The sequence below is a fragment of the Thermobia domestica genome, chromosome 6, assembly GCF_964235325.1.
Source record: "Thermobia domestica chromosome 6, izTheDome1.hap1.1, whole genome shotgun sequence".
NCBI classification, from domain to species: Eukaryota; Metazoa; Arthropoda; class Insecta; order Zygentoma; family Lepismatidae; genus Thermobia; species Thermobia domestica.
Genome location: NC_137459.1, coordinates 135,935,867 through 135,946,564, shown reverse-complemented (window position 1 = coordinate 135,946,564; position 10,698 = coordinate 135,935,867). Strand labels below are relative to the sequence as shown.

Here is a 10,698-nt window from a genome sequence, read left to right as displayed (position 1 = left end):
AGAAATGAAAGACATAAACTGCAAGTGAAATGAAAAATCTAAAAACTCCGAATTTTTTTCTTCCAAAGTGAGGGATTAAAAGGTAAGAGCAACATCACACAAATCACTTGTGAAGACTATTATAAACTTATAGCATCCTCTCTAAACGTCAAAACTTCCATACTTGAGTCACTCAGAAATACTACAGGATAATTTCCCTAAACAAAGAATTTGAAATTCCACACAAAAGTAAGTATTTAGTGTAAGTAAATATAAAACTTGTAAAATTGTTAACTTTACCAATTAAGGGAGAATAATAACGTAGGACGTATACTGGGTTGCTGAGTTGCTGTCAGTGAAAACTAATGAAAACTTATAAAGTACTTCCTTTAAAACGAAAAATTCTTGAAGTTGGCAAGGAGAAACAAGGATTGAATATTCATAACTATCATTATTTAATACACTAACTAATGGTTTATTTGGTGCTTTAGATACTAGGCACATTATTGTAAATGCTTTTCAAAAAAGAAGTGATATCACCAAAAATATAAATGTGGAAAATACTCAAATTCTTGTACATTAATCACTTTTTGGGCCAGAAATAGAGATCTGAAACGAAGCTAAGTTCTACTGAAACTCGGAAATCAGAAGGAATATAAAATTTTCAGCTTTAGTGCTGAGAAAACTTACCAGGCGAAAGCCTCTCGAGGCGATACTGTATAGAACTTGTTTCCAGTACTAAGGTTGCAAATTGAATTTTCGGGTTTCCATAGAATTTTTCAAGGTTTCAAAATACTTACACAGACGCTTTAACTTTTTTCAAAGATAATACAACGAATATTTTAAACTACGATGAATTTCAAATTGAGTTTGTAAATATGAAAGAAAAAAATCCGAAACGGCGCAAAATTCATTTTAAAAAATCACTTTATTCTATTTTCAGATTTATTTATTTATTTATTTTTGAATGAATGATCCATACTATATCAACAATTGAACTATTTGTATACAAATGGGAACTTTTACTAAATTAGAAAGTATATGCATTGAAATAATTTCTGTGTTTCTGGTAATGCTTGTAGTATCACGAGAATTTTGCCAAATTAAACAAATCAAAATTTGTAGGACTCAATTCATGCTAGCAGACGTGGTAAAGTAGAATAAATTCTTTCTCAACTCCAGCTGCCAACTACCGGAAAATATTATTTCGAGATTATCTTTAGAGCAAATGTAGAATGTAATAATTTCCTACAGAAGGCTGTACCACTTGAAGCAGTAGTTGGCAATATTTCCCGTTCACTAATTACATGTAAGGTAAAATAAAGATTTTTTTCGCGTAATAAACATTTTCGTTATATTTAAAAACTAAATGTTTGTTATTTAATTTGAACAATTTTCGGTTTGAGTAGAGGGTTAACAGAGGAGATGATTCATATTCTTGGGACGCTGAATCCATTGCAAAATATCGCATCTCGATGTCTCTTACCGTTTTTGCTGTATGAAAATCAGTATTGAAACCGGAAGTAATAGTAAATTTCAACCACTTCTGGTTTCGTCAGTGTGTTGCGGGATGCTCTCTATGCAGTGCTTGAATGGGGATAGTTTGGTACTATCCACGACACTCACTATTTACACAAAAAATGATCATTGAATTCTGAGACATTCCAAATGCTTTTCCAGTAACAAAATAAACACGACGAATATGGCAATTTATCACTTCATATAAACCCAGTTAACCGGTTCGAAGAATTATAGTGGCTACTTACAAAATACCTAGTGTAAGATTTTATTTTTATTTTAAATTCTGTAAGCTGAGGAGTAGACCTGTCATTTAAAATAACTTTACATTATCATAAAATCCAGTGAACCAAAAAGACACAGTTTCACTTGATCTATCATACGTTAGATGGCTCATTTCTGTGCAAAACGAAATTTTCGAATTCGTGAACCTAGAACAGTTAAGCCTACTATTTATCTGTTCCGTTGTGTCTTATTTGAACAAGTTTAACTAGCAGTATGAAAACTTAAGCCTTGCCGATATTTGGCAAGAAAGTGATACAGTATCACATACAATGTTATGCAAAAGAATGAACAAATTCCTTTATTCCTTACCAAATTAAAATTACATGAACAAACTGAAATCCATAATGCACTAAATTCCACTGTGCCCAATACACTAGTAGGAACAGGTGAGACGCACAGCTTCCGTACTTCATCCTATACTCGTGTTTGTTCGGTTTCATTCGGAAGGAACGATCCCTCTCACCAGCGACAGCAACAGAGCAGACGACATTCAGCTTGCTTACAATAAGGCAGCGAATGGACTTTTTCTCCATAGAAAATGCAATAATAATATAATTTAATCGGCGCTGGTACAGACAGTCCTCAACTTACGTAAATACATAGTTTCAGTACGACCTGAGCAAGTCAAAATTTACGTAAGTCGAAATTTTACCACAATCAAAGATTTGTCACAAACACATATGGAAAAAGTACGAAAAAATTCAAAATATATTGTATAATAATACTACAGTGCAAAACTGTACATAATATGCTTATAAATAGGGCACAGAATCTTATATTCTTACAACAGTGAATGATAATAATAATAGTTCAACAATACATTTCAACCATAATTCTTGTCTGAATTTTCTTACGTAAGACTAAATTTGCATATGTTAAATTTGTGTGTCTTGGGCATTGTAGGAAATTAAAAAGAGTAAATTGTGGAATATCTTTATTATTTTCCAGAATTTTAAAAGCAGTTCTTCCTTTCCAACATAATCTCATTAATAATAAAAATAGAAAATAACGCTGCACGAAATTAATTCAGAAGTTATTCATAATGAAAATCTAACCCAATTTCTTAGACTAAAATTTTTGCTGATCCATCAAAACCAGCAACCCAATGTACAGTACGCAGCAAAAAACCTGCAACATGAACATGTAAGTTTATTGTGAAACTACCCCTAATAGCCCAGCGAATCAACATAACGTCTAAGTGACACGAATCACGCCAGGGGAAGCCTCGGCGTCCTCCCCTGCACACTTATTTTGGAGCAAAAGACTCAGTCTGTACATTATTTCAAAATATTCTAACTCCTCTTTTACCATCTCGTCTCGCTACATGTGTTGTCAGTAAATTAACCCTCGAGAAGACGCGCTGAAAAAGTAACGCGAGTAGTCGCGCGCGGTCAAAAGGACCGCACGAACATAATGTGTCGCAAATATTGTTTTAAAATTTTTCTTGTATTAGAAACGTAATTTTGTATATTTTCTGATTAAGACGGAATAACATTTGTATTATCATAATAAGTTTACAGTACAGTACAGTACAGTAATAACTATTAGAGGAACCTACAATTAGACATGTACTGTTTGTTTTATTTCTTATTTGGAATATTTTTTTTCGTTACATATTTCTTTAGATAGATAGCTACGCACTGGTTTTATTGAAAATTCTAAATCTGATGACGATCTTTGGTTATTGTCAACTCTTTGGTTCGTCTAAAATTAGAAATGCAATAGCAAATTAGTAAAATAAATACTATATAAACATAACACTAAACCAAAGCTTCACAGCGCATTTTACATTCAATTAGAGCTCACTCGTAGCTAAGCGGTTAGCATACACGCCTTTGGCGTGGGGCTTCCTTGTTCGATTCCCGGTGAGGGCTCATGTGGTTCGGATCCCACGTTAAGCAGTAGGTCCACGTCTTACATAGCCTTGATGCTGAAAGAGGCGCTAAATTGAAATCAAATCAAATTTACATTGAATTATTTTACGGTCCTGTTATTATGAAACTTCACCTATACAGCACTACATTGAATTAGGATATCTTCAAATTTACACTTTTCTACACTTCGTCGTCGCTTATTTCGTCCTCTCCTGCTCTGACTACATTCGGGGAATCGCTGGTCATTTCTAGGTTTAAGATCTGCAGACTCGCTCGCAGACTCCTCACTTCACCTTTCGTGTTCACTCACTTTTCCTTAGACAAAGCTTCCACGAGATCATCTCGGCTGATTTATCCAAATAGTCCATTCCTAACATTTCCCTCCGTTCTTTTAAGCTGTTCATTTCTAATTTCCTCTTTTTTCACACTTGGTATCAGTTTGTTAACTCTGTCGACCTTTCTTCCGTCCATTAAAATAATATTTATCTTTATAAAGCTTGAAACATCTCCAAAGATAAGGTCAGGTGCAGACCGAGACACTGAGGAGAAAACATTACACGGTTAGTCGCGCGCGGTGGAAAGCACCCCAGAATCACTAAACAATCACTAGTAGTTAAACTAAACAATGGAAAACGGAGTGATTGAGCAGGAATGTTCGGGAAGGTGAGGGGGAATATTAGCTAGACGGAGGAGTCTGACGGACAAACAGAATGGGCACACGATCAAAAATAATTTCCCTGCGGTGCTTTTGACCGCGGCGCGACTACTCGAAGGTTAAACACCGATATGGCGTTACGTTCTGAAACAGACTTACAACAATTGATATTTCACATCGAGACGCAGAAAATACACTCAATCTCGAGTAACCTCGCGATTCTGTTATTTAACTGTGCCTATCTCACAAAACAGACCTTTGTCACGATGAGTCTTGCACTAACTATTACAGAGGATGACCTCTGTGTATCGCGTCTTAACATCAACTAACTCACTCCTTCCCTGTCAAACCGTTTTCTTTCAGAGGAAGGAACATGGTTTTTCATAGGCTCGCTCCTGACCTACCCAAAATTCAATGTATAACCCCTTTTCGCGGACCCTAATGGTTTTGTCGCCAAAATGTCTGGGTAGAATACTTTCACGTAATCTTTCGTCTATTCTTAGATTATTATTGCTTGTCATCTGTATTGAGTTTGACCACCAAATAGAGGAAATACTAAGCTTTAAAACGGTGTATCATACACTTTGTTATCCAATTGTTAAATACTTGCTTTCGTATTGTTTTCCCCGGGCGTCACTACCCATTTTCTTTGTAAACAACCTTCCTTGCCAAACCCAGTCCATGTGCTTTTGTTTATCTCGCCAGAGTACTCTAGTGGTGATCTCTCGCAACCTCCGCACACACGCTTCTCTTGGTTTTTCACTTTTTTACACAATAATTATCATGAATCAACATTATATTATATATTACATTATACCAAATATTCCTTTGATTATATTTACATCGGATTCCAGCAGTGACATTCAATTTAGAATTAATAATCAGTAAATATACACATGTCGACTGCTATGACATTCACGGTACTGCGTTTCGCTGTTGTCTCAATTACACCAATGTCAAAAACAAGCAAAGTAAAGTAATAAGCTTTTGTTTTAAAGTTAAGATAACAATGGAAACTTCTTCTCTGACCAAAATTACATCTTACATTACATTTCTACAATTCTAAATATGTAATAATGCTAGGATATGACTGCATTCATTATTTTCAATGGGGGGAAATCCGCTCGCAGGAAGAGCAGCAGCTTTCCCTGTCGAAACCGCGCTTTGAAGAAAAAAAATATAGGCTGGATTTGCTGGCGGGATCTAACCCAAGCTATCGAAGTTTCTGGTGTGATAACTGGTCACTTGAAGAAAATCTAAAACCTTATTGTTCCCAAGCATTCTAACCCACTTGCTAAAATATCTGAGCAGAAATACACAAAGGTTTAGGAATAGAATATGTGTCGCCAGAGCTCTATCTGCAGTAACGTTAGCAACTCTGCTCACTTCTACCTATGTTCAAAGTATGATTTAAATATATGACCTAGATAAAAATTTCTCTCATACCACAATTCTTCTTAGCTGTAGATAGCAATCCTGTGTGCACGTACGCAGCTCTCAACTGCTACGGAACATTTTTTTAAACAAAATACTCAGTGGTGCTTTTCCAAGTTCAGTTTTCTTCCCTACATATAGATTCTTATATTCCAAATGAAAACATTTAATTCACCTATCTTATATACTAATTAACCTAACATTATATATATGCAGTCATCCCTCACGTTATAAAACTAATCCTATGCATAATTCCGGGAATAAGTGAAAAGAAAATACTCCTATCCTAAACTAACATATATTCTTAATCAATATATAGATATGTAAATTAATCTAATATTATGCAAAAATTTCGAGTGAAATGAACATAAAAAAATTAAATAAAACATAGCTATATGTGTGCCTTCTAAAAGGAGCGCTCCCACATAGCTTGTTTCAGTGAAAATTGCAACGCCGGGAGATAGTTCATTATACTGGTAATATGATAGACTACAACTAGTGATGACAGAAAAACTTTTCATAGGGTCGGATATAAACCTAAACCAGACCTTTGAAATGCGGTCAGGTATAAACCGAACAACCTTCTGCATTGCTTACAATACTTTCCATCACTGGCGTCTCTGGAGTGTAAAATTTGGGGGGGGGGGGACATCAAAGAAAGTGATTTAAATTGTAGTACCTAGCCCAATCTATTTACTATCTTCCATTCCACTTGTTACTTTTCTGCTTAACTTCACGGAACCCATGAGACATATCAAGAGCGCTGTTATACACAGACTGAATATTAAATTCCAAATAAATATAATTATTATTATTTATATGTTATTCTGTCGTTAGTAAATAAATTTAATTAGAATGCAATATTGAATATTTTTTAATCTCATATTTTCGTTAGCATTCTTTATATAGGCTATATAATGTGGGTCTATATTTTGAATCAATTCCAGCATTGCATTAAAATTTGAAACGAAGAAAGAGTGATTCTAATCAAATAATCTAACAAGTTTAATCCGTTGAGTAAACCAATTTCGTAGGCCATAACCATATATAAGAAGTTTTAAGAATATTTCCTATTATCAACAGTTAATCCGCTTTTCCTTCAATAGTTTGACGAATAGTTTGAATAGTTAGGCCTGCACTTGCCTTGTGAAACTCTAAAGGCCTTATGCAGAGTCGTTTTGACGTATGATTAGCGTCATACTAAAGGCCTGGCTACTGCAGGAAACATATGTTAGTCGAACTCTTTAGTTTGGCACTAATCACACAATACAACGACTTTGCGTAAGGCCTTGCATAAGCTTCCAATGTTTAAGCTTAACTTACGAAAGATATGTATGTCTATTATAAATCATTTCTAAGCAAATTCAAAAGTTATCCTTTAACCATCTGACAAGGACGCCTTTCTCCTTCCTCCTTCTAGAGACGCGGGGTAATAGTTCCGCCACTGTTGGCCAATTATTATAATTTGTCTAGTGAGTATTAAACTTTCTAACCATAACAAACAAGTATGACAAAAAAAAGAACATCATTCGTACTACTATAAAGGCTTTTGACATGTCTGTTCCGTTTCGTTTATAAGAACTGAGAAATGCTTAATGACGTAATTGGTGAAGACCACTTAAATTAATATAGGGGTTCTTTAATGAACCAAGTTTCAACAAGCAGTTAGTTCATGTAGTCTTTTGACTGAATTCGACTGACAGTAACATTCAGCTTGCCAAGGAAAAGGTGTCTTCTTAAATAAAAGGTGAGTACTGTAATTATAGTAACAAGTGTAACAAATTTATTATTGATTTACTATATCTGCATGTGGACTTGGTTTGATGATTGAATAAGACAAACAGAACGTTTTTCGTAGCCATAGGAGATCGACTTAAAAGCATGAAAGCGCAATGTGGGGCCAATGGAAAATAATCCGTTGTAATACCAAATTGCACAGCTTATATATAATATGCTATAAATAAACCATGGCATGGTAGTTCAGTGTGTAGAGAGCTTACCTATGGTGCAGGGGTCCCTGGTTTGATCCCCGTTCAAGTAAGCTTGAAGAAGACAATATCGTGTCCTTGAGCTTTCTCGGGATACTCCAACTTCCTCCCACCTTCTCATTCCACCATTCCACCATCAGCATGCACGTGCTTTAATCATTGCCTCTCTCAGCCTAAAAGACATAATCACGGGATTTAGTGTTGCCACGGGACGAGAGGAGACTTCAGGCTGTCTCGTCTTGTCTCGTGCAAAGCATGTCACGTCTCGTCTCGTTTGTCTCGTCTTGTCTCGTAAAATATTGCAGCATATCATGCGAACGAAAGTGCAATAAAATGTAGCAGACTGCACCATACTGATCAAGATACAACAAAGTTATTGCCCAGGACACACAAGACAAGAAATGGCATTGTAGCTATCACGGCACCGACTACCTACCACACGCACCAGAGGTGAATGTTTCACGGTAGCTGCACTGTGAAGCATTCATCTCTGTTGCGTGTGGTAGTCGGTTCGATCTCGGTTAGTGTCATTGAGTGTGAAAAAATAACGAGTGGTGAAAAAACAACGAGTGTGTGTTTTTTTCTAGGAGTTGCCTCATAGCCTACCACTTTCTTCATTCTACTAATTTTCCCATTATCATCCATTCGGCGTGAGCCAAAGTTGCCTAAAAGTCTTAAAAATAAATTCAAATAAGCTCACAAGGCAAGGACAAATAGTTTACAAGATAATATTTCTCTGCTGTTAGTTGTCTGAGGCTCCTCGACCCTGACTTGTTCTTCATTTAAAAAAAAATAAAAAAATCTGAAACATTGAAATTTATTTCACCAGTTTAAATACATGGATATACAGTAAATTGCTCATAGGTACGTTGAAGACGAAGACATCAATGCCAAGTAATATTTACACGACAAGCAAAGTTCGATGTAGCTGCATTGGCCACAGTGTCACAGCTAGGTGTCACCATCCCCGACACTACCGTATACTATCAGCCCACTTGCTCTATAATGTATATATATATATATATATATATATATATATATATATATATACAGGCGAGGATCCAAGGGGGCTATATGGGCTATAGCCCCCTTGACGCTTAGGTATACACTAGGTAAAATGAGCTTCAATCCTGCTTTACACTGGATAAAGCAGCAAACTGTGCTTTAGCCCCTCCCTTGATCATATCCTGGATCCGCCACTGTAATATATGAAATCTACACTTTGATTTCATATAGTCCAACCTTTAGGTTTTACAGTGTTAACCCAGACCAATCCAAAAACTACTTTCCATTTTAGCATGTTTAGATTTGTTGCAATTATTTAACAACAAAAAAAAAAGCATGAAACAAAATAATTTTATTGAGTAATGGGAAGTATTTGATTGAAACTTTATACACCGAAAAATGTTTGATCAGATTGAACAAAAAAACTGGTGCTGATGACCAAATCGTTTGGTCAATATAGCGCCAACCAAACGTTTAATCACCAGCACGAAGTCATTTGGTTAGGATTTGTTTGGTTGCAACAATCTATAATCTAATTCACGTAACCTGATAGGAAAAAAAAAGTTTTTTCCCCCCACCACTCTCTCCTACAGGTGAATGTTGGTGTTCTGTCTTCCACCATCTGCCCGCGCACACGGAAGTATAGAGTGTATCTAAATATATCTAAATAACAAATTACTTTTATAATAGCTTTCATAATAATAACTTTCATAATAATAAACTTCGTAATAACACTAGGTATTTTAAAACACTTAATTACATAGTCCTGTATAGGTGAGGTAAGTAACACGTGTTATTATAATTGAAATTTTATTGAACAGTTGTATTGTTTATTTTCCTTCTTGGCAGTCGGGCTTGAGACATAATGTTGGAATAGCAAGAGCTGGCAGGGTGGTAATTGAATGGGTGTTTACTTATTAATACAATAATTTCATCGAAAACCGAAAATGAAATCTTCATAAGTTTTATATCCCACGCTTATGCTGGCTAGGCTAAAGGAGGCGGTGATGATGAGAAATGAATGAAATGGTGGAATGAAGAAAGTGGGAGGAAACGGAAGAACCCGAGAAAAACCACGCACACGGTGTAAAATCGAAAACCAAGTACAATATGTATGGGTAAATTATCAGAGCGTTAAGATGATAACAATAGAACCTGACATGCTGAAAAAAAAAACATTTATCGTTTCCTCTCTTATTAACAGATGTTCTTAAATTAAAAAGAACACCTACCTAATAATAGTGTTCTAATAATAATTTTGTTTGCTGAGCGTCTGTTGCAGAAGAGGGGAAAATGCCATTTTATTGTCTTAGAAATATTATCGGTCTCCATTAATAGGAATTATCATTTGCAATAATTAAGTTGCAAGAGAGAGGTGTGCAGAATATAAAATGAAATGAAATCTTTGAGTCTTATATCCCACAGTTATGCCGGCTAGGCTAAAGAAGACAGTGATCATGAGAAATGAAAGAAATGGTGGAAAGAAGAAAGTGGGAGGAAACGGGAGATCTCCGAGGAAACCCACGCACGCGATGTTTGTCCACCACAAAATTCACTTGGTGCGAGCTGGAATCGAACCAGAGACCCCACGCATCACAGGCAAAAACTACCACTGAGCCACAGAGGCCTCAAGCGTGCAGGATAGTCTAATGTTGTAAGAAGAGTTGATTATTGTATAAGAAAAAAAGAGTAACGATGAATACGAATTTGTTCAATTATATAAAAATAACGAACGCTTTGGCTTAGGGCTCAAAGACTCATCGTAGCAGAAACAAACATTTCCATTAGATTTTAACCTGCGAAAAGTCAATGTACCATGTTTGTTATCAACCATCCTTCAAAGATCCTCTTTGCATTGTCCGGAAGCCGAAAACCCACCTAATAGTCTCTTTCTCCTAGACTTTTTGAATAGGACTTGGAGACTTAGTGCTTATTTTCAATACAAGCAACGTGTCATGTT

The 10,698-nt window shown here is 35.7% G+C and overlaps 1 long non-coding RNA gene across 2 annotated transcripts in view; it reads right to left on the bottom strand.

The window, feature by feature from the left end:
* Positions 1-10,698, bottom strand: part of LOC145688240 (uncharacterized) — an 86,756-nt gene that overhangs the window by 7,621 nt on the left and 68,437 nt on the right. Inside the window, exon 2 of one of the 2 annotated variants that reach the window (XR_014131858.1) lies at positions 7,746-7,906. The exons of the other annotated variant lie outside the window; for it this stretch is intronic. This is a non-coding gene — a long non-coding RNA (uncharacterized LOC145688240). The remainder of the gene's footprint in view (positions 1-7,745; positions 7,907-10,698) is intronic. 2 annotated transcript variants of the gene reach the window in all.